This window comes from Macrotis lagotis, chromosome 2, assembly GCF_037893015.1.
Source record: "Macrotis lagotis isolate mMagLag1 chromosome 2, bilby.v1.9.chrom.fasta, whole genome shotgun sequence".
Taxonomy (NCBI): Eukaryota; Metazoa; Chordata; class Mammalia; order Peramelemorphia; family Peramelidae; genus Macrotis; species Macrotis lagotis.
The window spans coordinates 44,626,913-44,639,454 of record NC_133659.1 but is presented as its reverse complement, the minus strand read 5'-3'; the positions used below and the strand labels follow the sequence as shown (position 1 = coordinate 44,639,454).

Sequence of the window (12,542 nt, the reverse complement as noted above, 5' to 3'; positions counted from 1 at the left end):
GCAAAGTAGGGAATTCAAACAGGCCACAAATATGTACCAAGTAGTTATTAAACACTAGGGGAGTCCAAAGCTTACATAAGTTACCCTCCCTGTCCTTACATTGCCCACAGGGGTAGGATGGAAGAGACAGATGCAGTTATCTAAATATGGTTAATTAAATTACAAGAGAAGTGAATCAGAGAGTTATAGACTTTGGGCCTCCATGAAGTTGTAAGGGAAAGGTTGTTACCAAGGGAAGGGGAATTGGGGGGGGGGGGAGTCTGGAAAACCTTTATGTAAAAGGATTATTTTGGTTGGATTTTAAAGGATGGGCAGGAATTTAGAAGGCAAAGAAGAGGAAGAGGACATTTGAAGAACTAGGGATGATCAGAGGGTGAAGTCATCCAGTTCAGTTTGCTTTGAGTGAGAGGAGAACAAGCTTTTGAATCAAGTCAAATTATTTTATTGGTGTTCAGTTGTTTTGTAAATCAAGTCCAATTCTTCATGTTTCCATTTAGGGGTTTTTTGGCCACGATAAAAGGGTTTGCCATTTCCTTCTTTAGTTTATTTTACTGATGAGGAAATTAAGGCATAAGAATTAAGTGACTTGCTCAAAGTCACACAGCTAGAGTATCTGAGGCTAGATTTGAACTCACAAAGACTCCTAAAGTCTTCCTGACTGTAGACTTGGAACTACCACCTAGGGACTTCAAGTCAAATTAACAAGTATTTATGAAGTGCCACTGGTATGTGATAAGGATACAAAAAGGCAAAAAAGCAGGCCCTGCCCTCAAAGACCTCACAGACTAAGGGCTGAGACAAACATGCAAATAAGGTAAAGAAAGGATAAATTGGAAATCATTAGCAGGAGGAAGACATTCATATTAAGGAGGATAGGGAAAGACTTCTTATAGATGGTAGGATTTTAGTTGGGACTTAAAGCAAGCCAAGGCAACCGGGAGATGGAGAAGAAGAAGGAGAATTCCAGTCATGAGAGACAACCAGTAATGCCTTGGGTTGGAAGGTAGAGTGACTGTGGGAGGAATGGAAAGGAGGACTGTGTCATTGGAATGAAGAGTAGACCGAGATATCACGAGGTACAAGAAGACTGGAAAGGGGCATTCTATTAAGGAAGACCTTGGATACCAGGGAAGACATCACAACTTGACTGAGTGGGCAATAGAAAGCCACAGAGGATCTTTGAACAAATAGGTGGCATGACCATTCATTAGATAGTTTGGGGCAACATAAAAAAGATGAACTGAAGGTGTCAGAGAGGGACATCACAAAATCTGAGAGTTCTTGTCTTTGCTCAAACTGAAAAAAATCCCTTTTCCCCTCTAACATATCTCATCAAGTAGGCATCCAACCTCTTCCTGAACCTTTTCAAGGAGGGGGGAAAACTACAGCTCTAAAATTATAGACATTTAAAGAGGCTGCAGTGATAGGATAGTCGGGTGGTTATGGGGGCTTGTAGGTTGGTGGCAATGGAAATAGAAGGAGAGAGGAGCAAAAGAGGGCAGAGAAGGGACGGCTAGGTGGCACAGTGGATAGAGCACCAGCCCTGGAGTCAGAAGTACCAGAGTTCAAATCTGGTCTCAGACACTAAATAATTACCTAGCTGTGTGGCCTTGGGCAAGCCACTTAACTCCATTTGCCTTGCAAGCCCCCCCCCCCAAAAAAAAAGAGGGCAGAGAAGTGGAATGAACAGTTCCTGCTGATTGCTCAGATGTGAAAGGTGAGAGAGTAAAGGATCAAAGACATCATTATTGTTTCATGCAGGGAAAAAAAATCAGTGAATGGGTTATGCCACTGAGAGCACTCATCAGATCAAAAGAATCAAGTTCAAGGGGAAAGATAAGATCCATTTTGGACATGCTGAGATTGAGGTTGTGATTCAAATGTAGGTGGCCATCACCCATCAGTCCTGACCTTTGTCTTGCTACTGGACTCTGATGAGTCTAGAGAAGAGAGTGAGGCTAATGACTTTGCACAGCCTCATTTAAATCCAATTCGCTTACAAGTCATCTCCTTTCTGTTGTCATTGATCTTATTTGAAAATGAAGAGTAAATAATGATACAAATTTAAAGGATAAGAATATTATTCAATTGATAAGTGGTCAAAGGATATAAATAGACAGTTTTCTGATAAAAAAAATCTAAGCAAGGAAAAAAGTAAAATCTTAATAGTTATAGAAATACACGTTTAAATCAACTCTGAGAAAACATCCATCTTATTTGCAGAATTAACAGGAAAGAGGAAATGGGAAGAAGCCATAGAATGTGCAGGTGGACATATCCAGAAGGCAGACAGAAGTACAGATGAGAAATCAGGAAAGATCACAGATTTTGAATTCTATTCAGGTAGTAGCTGGAACCGTGAGAATGGATGGGCATGAACAGAGAGAGGCCCAAGGTCATAATCTTGAAGAAAATCCAGAATAAAGTCTACAGGAAGGAGGTGGGGCAATGGAGGAGAGAGAGAGAGAGAGAGAGAGAGAGAGAGAGAGAGAACCAGAGAGAATGAGAATAACAGGAAGAAACCCAGTCTGAAACCAAAGGAAAAGAGAGTACACAATAAAAATGTGGCAGAGAGGCTCCAGAGAAGGATGATTTAAGAAGGTGCCATTGGACTTGACAGATAAGAAGTTACTAGGTCTCAAAATGGTAAAAAAAAAAATGGCATCCAAGGAAGAGTGTGGTAGTAAGAATCATAGATTTAGAAACAAAAAAAAAAAAATCAGAGATTGTCAAGTCAACAGGTACTTATTTAGAGCCTACTATATGCCAAACATATAATATCGCAGAGTTGGAAATATAAAAAAGACCAAAAAGAGTTTCTACTCTCAAGGAGTTTGTATTTAGTCAGGGAGACAAATCTAACAAGTCAAGACAGAAATAGAAGATGAATTGGAGATCATCCCAAAAGGAAGGCATTAAGTAAGGAGGATTAGAGAATTGACTTCTCAAAGGTTGTCGTGAAGGAAATCAGGAGGTAGAGAGGTGGGTGGATAGCTGGCTGGCTGGCTGGATGCAATGACTGATAAATAGAATGATGAAAAGGTGATAGATAATTTATCAACTGCTTCCTATGCCTGGCATTGTACTAAGGATACAAATACAAGCAAACAAGATAGTAGTCCTGTACTAATGGAGCTTACATTCTGGGGAAGGCAATATATGGGAGGAGGTCCTGCAATGCAGCAGTTGTAAAGGAAGAGAATTCTGAAGGTGAAGCATAGGGGCCAATCTGAAATGGTGACCCCCCCACCCCGCCAAAAAGTCATCTATGAAAAGGGAAGAACCGAAGAGCCCTTGGACAACCCTCTAGCCATAAGATCATTATTTCAGAGCTAGAAGAGACCCCAGAGGTCATTGAGACCAATCCTCTCATTTTACAGATAAGAAAGTGGGGAGCAGAAGTTAAATGATTTAGACCAGAATTACTCAATTAATTAAATAGTTGAAGCAGTATTCCAAATCCAGGCCTTCCTGATTCAAGTCCAGGATTCTCCTTATTCCACTATAACTTTTATAAATAAGGAAACAAAGATCTACAGAGAGGATGATTTATCAAATGTCACCCAAGCAGTAACAAAAGGCAGGATTTGAATCTTAGTCCTCTGACTTCAAAATGAGTCCCTTTCAAAGTTGGAATATATAATAACAGCTAATGATATATTAGTACATCATTTTTGAGGTCTGCAAAATATGTTATTTCATTCAAGTATCACAACAATCCTGAGTAGTTGTGCTATGAGTAACCCCCCTTTTACAAATGAGCAAACCAAGGCAGATAAAGCTCACTTGACTTGCTGGGAGTCATGCAGCTAGTAAGCATCTGTGAAAAGATTGAAACTCAGGTCTCCTTGACTCCAGATCCAATACCCTATCCCACCACTCCACTTAGCTGCCTGATTCATCTTACTGCCTCTTAAGAAGTGAGTGACAGAGTAGGGATCTGAACCTAGTTCCACTAGTTCCACTTATCTCCCAATCTACTGAATTCTTTCTCCTGAACAGAGAGGGAGAAAGCCATACTTATGTGCTCTAAGTATATGTATATATATATATATATATATATATATATATATATATATATATATATATATATATTTTAATGTATATTAATATATATATGAGGAGGGAGAAGGAAGATGAGGGGAAATGAATTATTAGGGATGATATAGGAAAGAAGAAAAAACATACATGTGTGGAACAAGATAGAGAATCAATAAAAGTAGAATTGATCAATTATTAGGCTGCAGCAAGAGCCCAGAAGTTTAGACTGTATGGTCTACTATCTGTCCCAGAACTTCTAGAAGAATCAAATGAGATAATAGGTCTTCTTGAATGTACTGAGTGAATATTAGCCATTATCATTGTGACTCCATGTAAGTAAGTTTTCTTTCCATGTTCACTCTCTGGATGGAATCCCATTCATCATCATCAGTCATTCCTCCCAAGGAATGCATAAAAGAGTATCTTGGTTCCTTCCCCCACTGGGACCAACGCTGACCAGGCAGTACTGGGATTTATGATCTTATGTTTGAGAGCACAGATGTACAGTAATCTCAGCTGTGTAGCTATCACCTCTCATGCTCTCCATGTAGTACCTTCTCCCCACCTTAGCCAGGACAGAAAGGTGTGAGAGGCTTAGGGCATCTATGGCATCAATCATAAAAATGAATCTCTTCATCTGTCCTGTACAAACCCACATATTGTTGGCTCTATTAGAAGTAAGCTCCTTGAGAGCAGGAATGACATATTCTCAAAGTAGCATAGTTCCTGGACTGTAGTCAAACACTGGCCAAAGGCTTCCTGAGCCCATCTATGTCTCCTATGATACTGTAAGAAATAAATGACTATGTGGAAAGGAAGGAGGGGGCTGAGCATCACAAACACAGAAATGATCCAATATTACAGAAAAAGAGCAGGAACGAATAAAAAAGAATCCAAATAAATAATTTTAATCTCTTGAAAAAGTTGTCACCACTTGTGTGTTGGTGACACACAGCCTTATCAGCCTCATCAGCCACCCTCTCCTGGACCCTTTTCCCCAGAGATTGGTCTGATGTCTGCTAACCTCCTCTCCAATGTCTGATTGACTTAGTCCTCCAGAGGAACAACCATTCTTATAGATAATGAAAACTGGGAAACCTAAAAATGAGGACTGCAAAATAGACATGCTTGAGACTGGAGCAACATTCAAGAAAGGAATGACTAGCAAGAAGAACAATTACCCCCTCCCCCCAAGATCCTGCATGCTTGGGGATTATTTTTTAAGATGCCAATTCTCACTAACTCTAGACTCTTAGCTGGATAAATATGTTTTGTACCTCTCAAATGACAGAATATTTAGAAAGGATTTAACACAATGGCACATAGATAGGAACTAATAAAGGCTTGTTCCTTACTTATAGATAATGTGAGTACTTTAATCCATTAGCAAATAAGATTCCTAACTTTTTTTTAATGTCCTGGCCTCTTTGCAGTATGGTGAAAGCTTATGTGCTCCTCCAAATATAGTTTTAAATGCATAAAAACATGGAACCTCAAAGGGAATCTTTTATATTGATATAACATAATCATAACATTAAAAAACAAGTTCATCCATCCCTGGGTTAAGAACTCATACAATAACTAAATATATGTGCAGTTTACTTTTTTGCGTAAGTTTGTTTAAATCAAAGAGACCCTATCATAGGCTAGGCTTAAGGGACTGCAAACCTTATAGGATGTGGAGTCTAGATTCAAAGCTTGCCTCAGTTATTTACTACTTTTGGAACCATGGGGAAGTCTCTTGTAACTTCTAAGAACTTGAGTCTCTTCTACTGCAAAATAGAAAGAATGAGTTGTATTATAAGATTATCCTATCTTTAGGATGGGAGTATATGGGAGTCCTCACCTTTTAGAAACTTATTGTCTATATGTCTCCACCAACTTTCCCAATTCTTTTTAATTTTTTTTTTAGATTTTTTTCAAGGCAATGGGGTTAAGTGGCTTGCCCAAGGCCACACGGCTAAGTAATTATTAAGTGTTAAGAGGTCGGATTTGAACTCAGGTACTCCTGACTTCTGGGCCAGTGCTCTATCTTTCCACTGTGCCACCTAGCCACCCCAGCATTCCCAATTCTTTCCAACATTTCCCCTCAAAAATTTGCTTTGCATTATTTTATATATTTCAAATATACTCCTACATGAACATGTTGTCTTCCCCCAAAAAATGTAAAATCCTAAGGGGTTGGTAATCCTTTCATTTTTGTCAAACGCTATTTGACTGATAATTCTAAATTGTGATAAAAATAGCACCTCGCCTACCCAACAAGGTGGGTCCAAATGAGATAAAATATGGAAAGTTCTTTGAAAACTCTTAAATTGATTTATAGATGTCAGCTATTGTATTTTAATTATTATAGCTCTTATTTTCCTGTCACTGTCTTGACTTACAGAACGGTGATGTGGGCCAGAGCCAAAAAAACAAAACAAACCAATTTCTTATTTCTCTCTTTTAAACAACAGAATCTATGGTCAACAATACTCCCGACTCACTTAGATTATAATATAACTTCTGAAACACAACCCCAAAAAACAGATGATTTCATTAGGGCCTTATACTAAGGACTGGTTTTCTTAAAATCTAAATCTATTTAAAGAGGCTCTTTAACATATTACTTTTGTTACACTCAAAAATCACAAAAGAACAGCAGGGCACATTATTTTTCTTTGAACTACATAAAACAAGACAAAAAAAAAGTCACGTAAGTCCCCATCTCTGAGCTGCCACATGTAACCTGCAGATGCTACAAATATATTTAAGCCTAATCACCATATTATACTTAAGCTACAACAGCTAATTCATCCTAGCCCTGAACTCATTTCAAAACAATATCCCCACAGAAGCAGAATGACTAATGGACCATTATACTAGTCCCCTACACTTACAGTAGTCCACGCTCAAGAAAAATGCTAAAGAACCAAGAGAGAAAAAAACAGGCCAGCATGACGTCCTCCTCAAAACATTATCTAGAACACAAACACAAAGTATAATCACACCTGTTTTGTTCGATCTTTATTCTGTGTTCATAGAAAATGTATGTAAATTGGTACTAGCAACTATCTGCTGGGACAGCCAGCCGCCTCAAGTAGGCAAGGGTCATTCAAAAGAAAACAGTCTCTATATTTGGATTTATTAAATTTGTCTGATTTGGAACAGATGATGAGTCCATCGTAATTAGTTTTGAGGTTCACAAAGTTGGAAATGCAAAAGACATACAAAAAGTAGGAAAGGCAAAATAGTCTGTTTCCGATGATACATTAGGTGACAATATAAATACTATCTTTACAGCTGGATAATTCTCCGTAATAGCATGCCTTCATAAACAGATGCAAGGTACAACAAACACTCCTGTCAACTTAGCTTTTTCACACTGCCATTACTAGGAAGTTCTGATTGCTGATCTTTTTAAGACTGGCCCAGTTAAATATTGGGCTGATGAAGAAGGCAAGGCTCCCCACTGTACCTCTAGGGACCAGTAAGCTTCAAACAAGGAACCAATGTGCCCATACAGAAATACTCCCCCTCCACCAGACATTTCCAGTCTCCCAAATTTTGATCCTTTCTGTCCCACAGATTTGAACCCTTGATCCTCAGTAGGATTGGTTTGGAGATATTCTTGTCAAAAAAAATAACAGCAACCAGAATAGGTGGGGGTGGGGGATGGGAATTAATTTTTAAGCTGTGCTTGCAGCCCAGTTACTTTATTCTTTTGCTTAATAAAAATAAACAACTAAAATGACTGATAACTGTCATCCTGTCCCTTACTTTGCCACTGTTACTGAATTTAAATGGGCTCCTTTAATATATATGATATATATTTATATGTATGTATTATATTTGCCAATAGATGAAACAGAAGAGCTATCAAAACAGCTACCAACTGGGGGGAGATGTTTTGTGAAAATTAGTTTAAAATGAACAAGTCACTATGTATTTCAGGGTTTTAATGATTTTCCTTTATATAACTAAATCATTTTTGATGTTCCCAATCATTTCTCAAATGACATGCTGGAAGAGATTCTAACTTTGTGCAATTCTACTTGCTTTGGACATGGAACAACCATAAAGTAATTTATTAGAATAAAAAAAATAATTCACCATAAATGGTCAGACTCTAGAGAAGAATAGAATGACTTACAGGATCTGATGCAAAAGGAGTAGAGCCAAGAGAACAATGTACACATCCACAACATTGAGATAGACAACCTTGATGGAAGCAGCTCCTCCTGAAAGTCCAGAGAGCTAAGACAACTGTATTTGACTGATTATGGACTACATTACCACAACTAGAGGAAGAAAAACAAAACAGTACACACAGGGGAAAACACCCAACCCTTCAAAATCTGATGAACACTTTATAAAAATTATCACTTATGTATTTCTTTCCCTTAAATCCTAATTCCTCATGCCAAAAATTACCAAAAATTACTAATTTGTAAATATGTTTAACAAAATATGTATGTAAAATGCTAGCCTGACTATTCCCTGCTGAGGGGAGGGCGGTGGGAAGGGAGGGTAGAGGGAAATTTTGTAACTTGGAAATATGCAGGTACAAATGGATGAAAATAAATAAATTTTTAAAAATCAGCATTATTTGCCCTTTCCAAATGCAATGTTATGGAAATATATTTCACTGAGAAACTGGCAGAGCATAAAAGGCTTCCCATGGAGTCAGAAAGACCTGAGTTCAAGACGAGCTTCTGACAGATGCTGGCTGATTAACCTTTTACTGCCCAGGCCCAGTTTCCCAAGACAATAAATTGCACATAGTCACTATCCACTAACCACCGTAAGTATTGCCCAAACCCCAAGGCCTGTGTATTGAATGTTGGGACATGCCAACTGCTCCTTGGGGATGAATTGAGGTGGAGAAGAATTCTAACTTCCCTATAATTTCTCCTTGGGTCATGGAGTGGGGCAGGAGGTAGATTGACCTTGAAGTCGGATAGAGGGACTCAAGGCCACCTCAAGTCAGATACATACTAGCCTAGTGAGCGTAGCAAGACCTTAACCTCTCCACGGCCCGGCAATTCTGGAAGACAAAGTTACAGCGTAGTGAAGCTCTACCAGTGAAGGGAGTTCCCATACCGTGGATCTCCCCCACTCTGATGACATCCCAGGGCCAGATAAAAAGGAGGAGTGAGGACAATGACTTGGGGGAAGAGTAGATGGAAAGACAGTAGGAAAAAGGAGGAAAGGCAGAGTCTTGGGGGTTTTCCCTGGGACAGGCTGAGGCTCAGGCTCCGGCTCAGGCTCCGGCTCCGGTGTAAAGAACTTCGGGTCCCAAGTGCTTTTGCTTCTGAAAACATGAGTCAGAGGCCAAGGTGCATAATCCACTTCCCAGCTCGGAATAACACAATCGCACTTTCTTGGTTTGTTTCTCCCCCTTTTTATCTGGGCTCCCGGACTTTCCTGGGCCTCCCAGACCGAATTCGGTTCCAATTACCTACAGACCCAGGGAGGAAGCCGGGGCGGGGCACAGGGCAGCGGGACCACAGACCCATCCCGCAGGCGGGCGGACTGGCAAGCTCTCTGGGGACACTCGGGCCATCAGTGTCTTCCTCTGGAGGACCAGAAGATCGGACTTGATGGCCTCTAAGAATTGTTCCAGCACTCTCTAGCTACGGTTTCCCCACTCTCGGGCTGGGGCAGCTCCCTCGCCTTTGGTCACCACCGGGGGATGGGTGGGGCGGGGGGCTGCTCCAGGAACCAGGAGTGGGGGCCCCAAAGTTGGCCAGAGGATCATCCACCGGCGGTGCCGTGCCACGCCGCCGGACCTCTGCACCCCAGCAGAGTTTCCCAACGCCTGGGCCAGGGGACCAGGGGCTTCCCCCCCCCAATCCCCAGCCCACCCCGGGCGGGTGCCCTCCTGGACCCCCGCGCCCAACTCACCGCTCACGCTCGGGGCGCTCCGCTCCCTGCCCCGGAGCCCGGGAACCGGGTGCCGGCAGCCTGGCCCGAGGACTGCTGCATGCCCCCGTGAGGGTGGCAGAGGGTGAGTGTGGGGGGACGGATGTGGGGGAGCGTGCCCTTGCCCCCCGCCCTCCCTCCGGCTGGAGGAGAGAAGAGGACAGGGAGCCGACTGGGGAGGAGGAGTGAGTGGGACCAGAGAAAAGTTGAGAAGGGGCTGGGCCGGGCTCCCTGCCCCTCCCCGGCCCGCCCCGCCCCGGCTCCTAGGCTGGCCCGGCGCCCGGGCGCGTCTAGGCGGTTCCCACGGGTTAGAAAGAACTCCCACCCCCTAGGAGGAGGCTGGGCAGTGCCAGCGGGCACCGCGGGGGCAGCCGCTGGGGTGCTCCAGCTGCGTACCCCACCCCCTTCCCCGAGGGCTTGCAGCCACACTTATTTCTGTCTTGGGGCCGGGGTATCCCCTGTTGTCCCCGTAGTAAAGAGCCCAGGTCTAAAGTGACAAGCGCCGAAGGAAACAACAGCCCCGACCCGCAGTCACACCGGGGAGGTAGGTGCTGGGACAACGCTCACAAACTCGGGAGCGCAGCCTAACACCAAAGCTTCCGTGGGCCTGTGTCCTCCGCAAGGTTCCAGCACTTTTCCTTGGAATATCTTCCCAGACCCTGGACGTCTGCTGGTTTTCAAACATCCCCTCCCCTCAAGCGCAACCTATAACCTGAGAACTTAAGAGAAGCAGCAAGGAAGACCTAAAGTGGGGGGATAGGGGTGAGGGGGAAGAGAAGGGCATGGGGGAACCCAATGTTAAAGTTCTTCACAAAATAACCACCCAAGCTTACATTCTACCCTTTCTGCTCTGCTGGCTGAGAAGTCATTGAAGTAAGAAAAGTCACTATTTTCCAGGCTTTTTATTTTTTAACAGTTAGTATAGGGACAGCTAGGGGGTGCAGTGGACAGAGCACCAGCCCTGGAGTCAGGAGTCCCTGAGTTCAAATGCGGCCTCACACACTTAATAATTCCCTAGCTGTGTGGCCTTGGGCAAGCTACTTAACTCCATTGCCTTGAAAAAAGTTAAAAAAAAAAACAGTTGATATAGAAAGCCATTTAGTGACCCACTATCCAGGCGGAAGAATAACTAATGAAAAGGAGTTGTTCTCTCTGAGCTCTGCAAATCAAAAACAGAATGACAAAGATACAAAAGGGAAAGAACAATAAATTCCCCTCTGTACCTCAAGGGTGCATTATCAGAGGAGAGGATAAGTTAATTCTGGGGAGGTGCAGGATGAGAAAGGTCGCCTATGAATTGAATAATCTAAATTAGATTTTAGTAATCTTTAGAGGATTAAAGAATATGTAATTTATAGTCCACATTCATTTTAAAAACAAAACAAACGGAAAGCTTTACTTTAAGGTGTAATAGTATTATCTTTCTGACCTGCTTCTAACAGCATGGGATCAAAAAAAAAATCAATTCTTCAAAAATTCATCAAGAGTGTAGAGGTTCTTTGTCTGGCCTTCAGTTAATAAAGCTCTCCTGCCTTATCTCCTCCTTGCATTCTACACTCAAATCAAATTGCAACACTTTCCCCCAAGACAACCTTTCAGTAACTTGATGCTGCCATTTCTCTGTTTTCTTGACCTGAGAAGTCTCTCACCCCCATCTTCACCTAGTTCATTTTTCAAAGTTCTACTCCAATGCCATCTTTTCCCAGGAGCCTTCCCTTATTCCTGTCTTCCATCACCACTTCCATTCTTCTCTCCTTAGAGAGATAATAATGTCTGACTTGTATCTCTTTCTTTTGCAATGCCTTTACCTTATGATTCTGTCTTATACAGTAGTCTGTCTTTCTGTCTTTTGCTTCTACTAAACTATAACTGGACAAGGGCAGAGACTCTCTAATCTAAATTTTTATGTTCATCCTCCCACCCCCAGCATCCAGCTTGGTATTTCACATGCAGGTGATACTGAAATATCCCTTGAATTAGTGAACTTACCTATATAGACAACATATTTGATATGCCAAAGTCTATATATTTCAAATGTATGTACATAGTACAACAAAGAAGTCTACATATATCAGATGTATGTGTATAAAACAACCATGAACAATGTTAGGCCCAGCTCTAAAGAAGTCACTTGTGCCACACTGGGTGAATTCCTAGTACTGAAAAAGTCGTAAGAGACCTAATATGGAAGGAATCAAGAAATAAGGTGACATCAATAATAGGGTCCAAAAATATTTGACAGATGCCAAAGAGTTATAATTCAAAATAATTATTTATCAAGCTGAAAATCTGGCTTGATCACTGAATCACAGAACTGAGCACTGGTGTAGATGTAATAGCTTCATTAAGTTGAATCCCATCATTTTGCAGGTAAGGAAACTGGAGTCCAGAGAGATTAAATGTTATTTCCCAAGGTGATGAAATAGGGGAATTTTGAAATATAGAATATGCTTTTTGTACTGAAGGAGGTTAGATGCCAATTATGAAGAGATTAACACAGATGAAACAAGTAGAAGATATAAAACAGTCAGTGATAAAATGTTAAGGCATTATGACAATAGGGAATTGGAATCAGATTGTGGTCCCAGACAGAT

The 12,542-nt window shown here is 41.6% G+C and overlaps 1 protein-coding gene across 1 annotated transcript in view; it reads right to left on the bottom strand.

Annotated features, from left to right (window-relative positions):
- The window catches only part of LPAR3 (lysophosphatidic acid receptor 3), a 122,159-nt gene extending 112,010 nt beyond the window's left edge, over positions 1-10,149 (bottom strand). Inside the window, exon 1 of the mRNA XM_074221782.1 lies at positions 9,931-10,149. The gene's annotated coding sequence lies outside the window, so the exon portion shown is untranslated. The remainder of the gene's footprint in view (positions 1-9,930) is intronic.
- Positions 10,150-12,542: the final 2,393 nt, after the last annotated feature.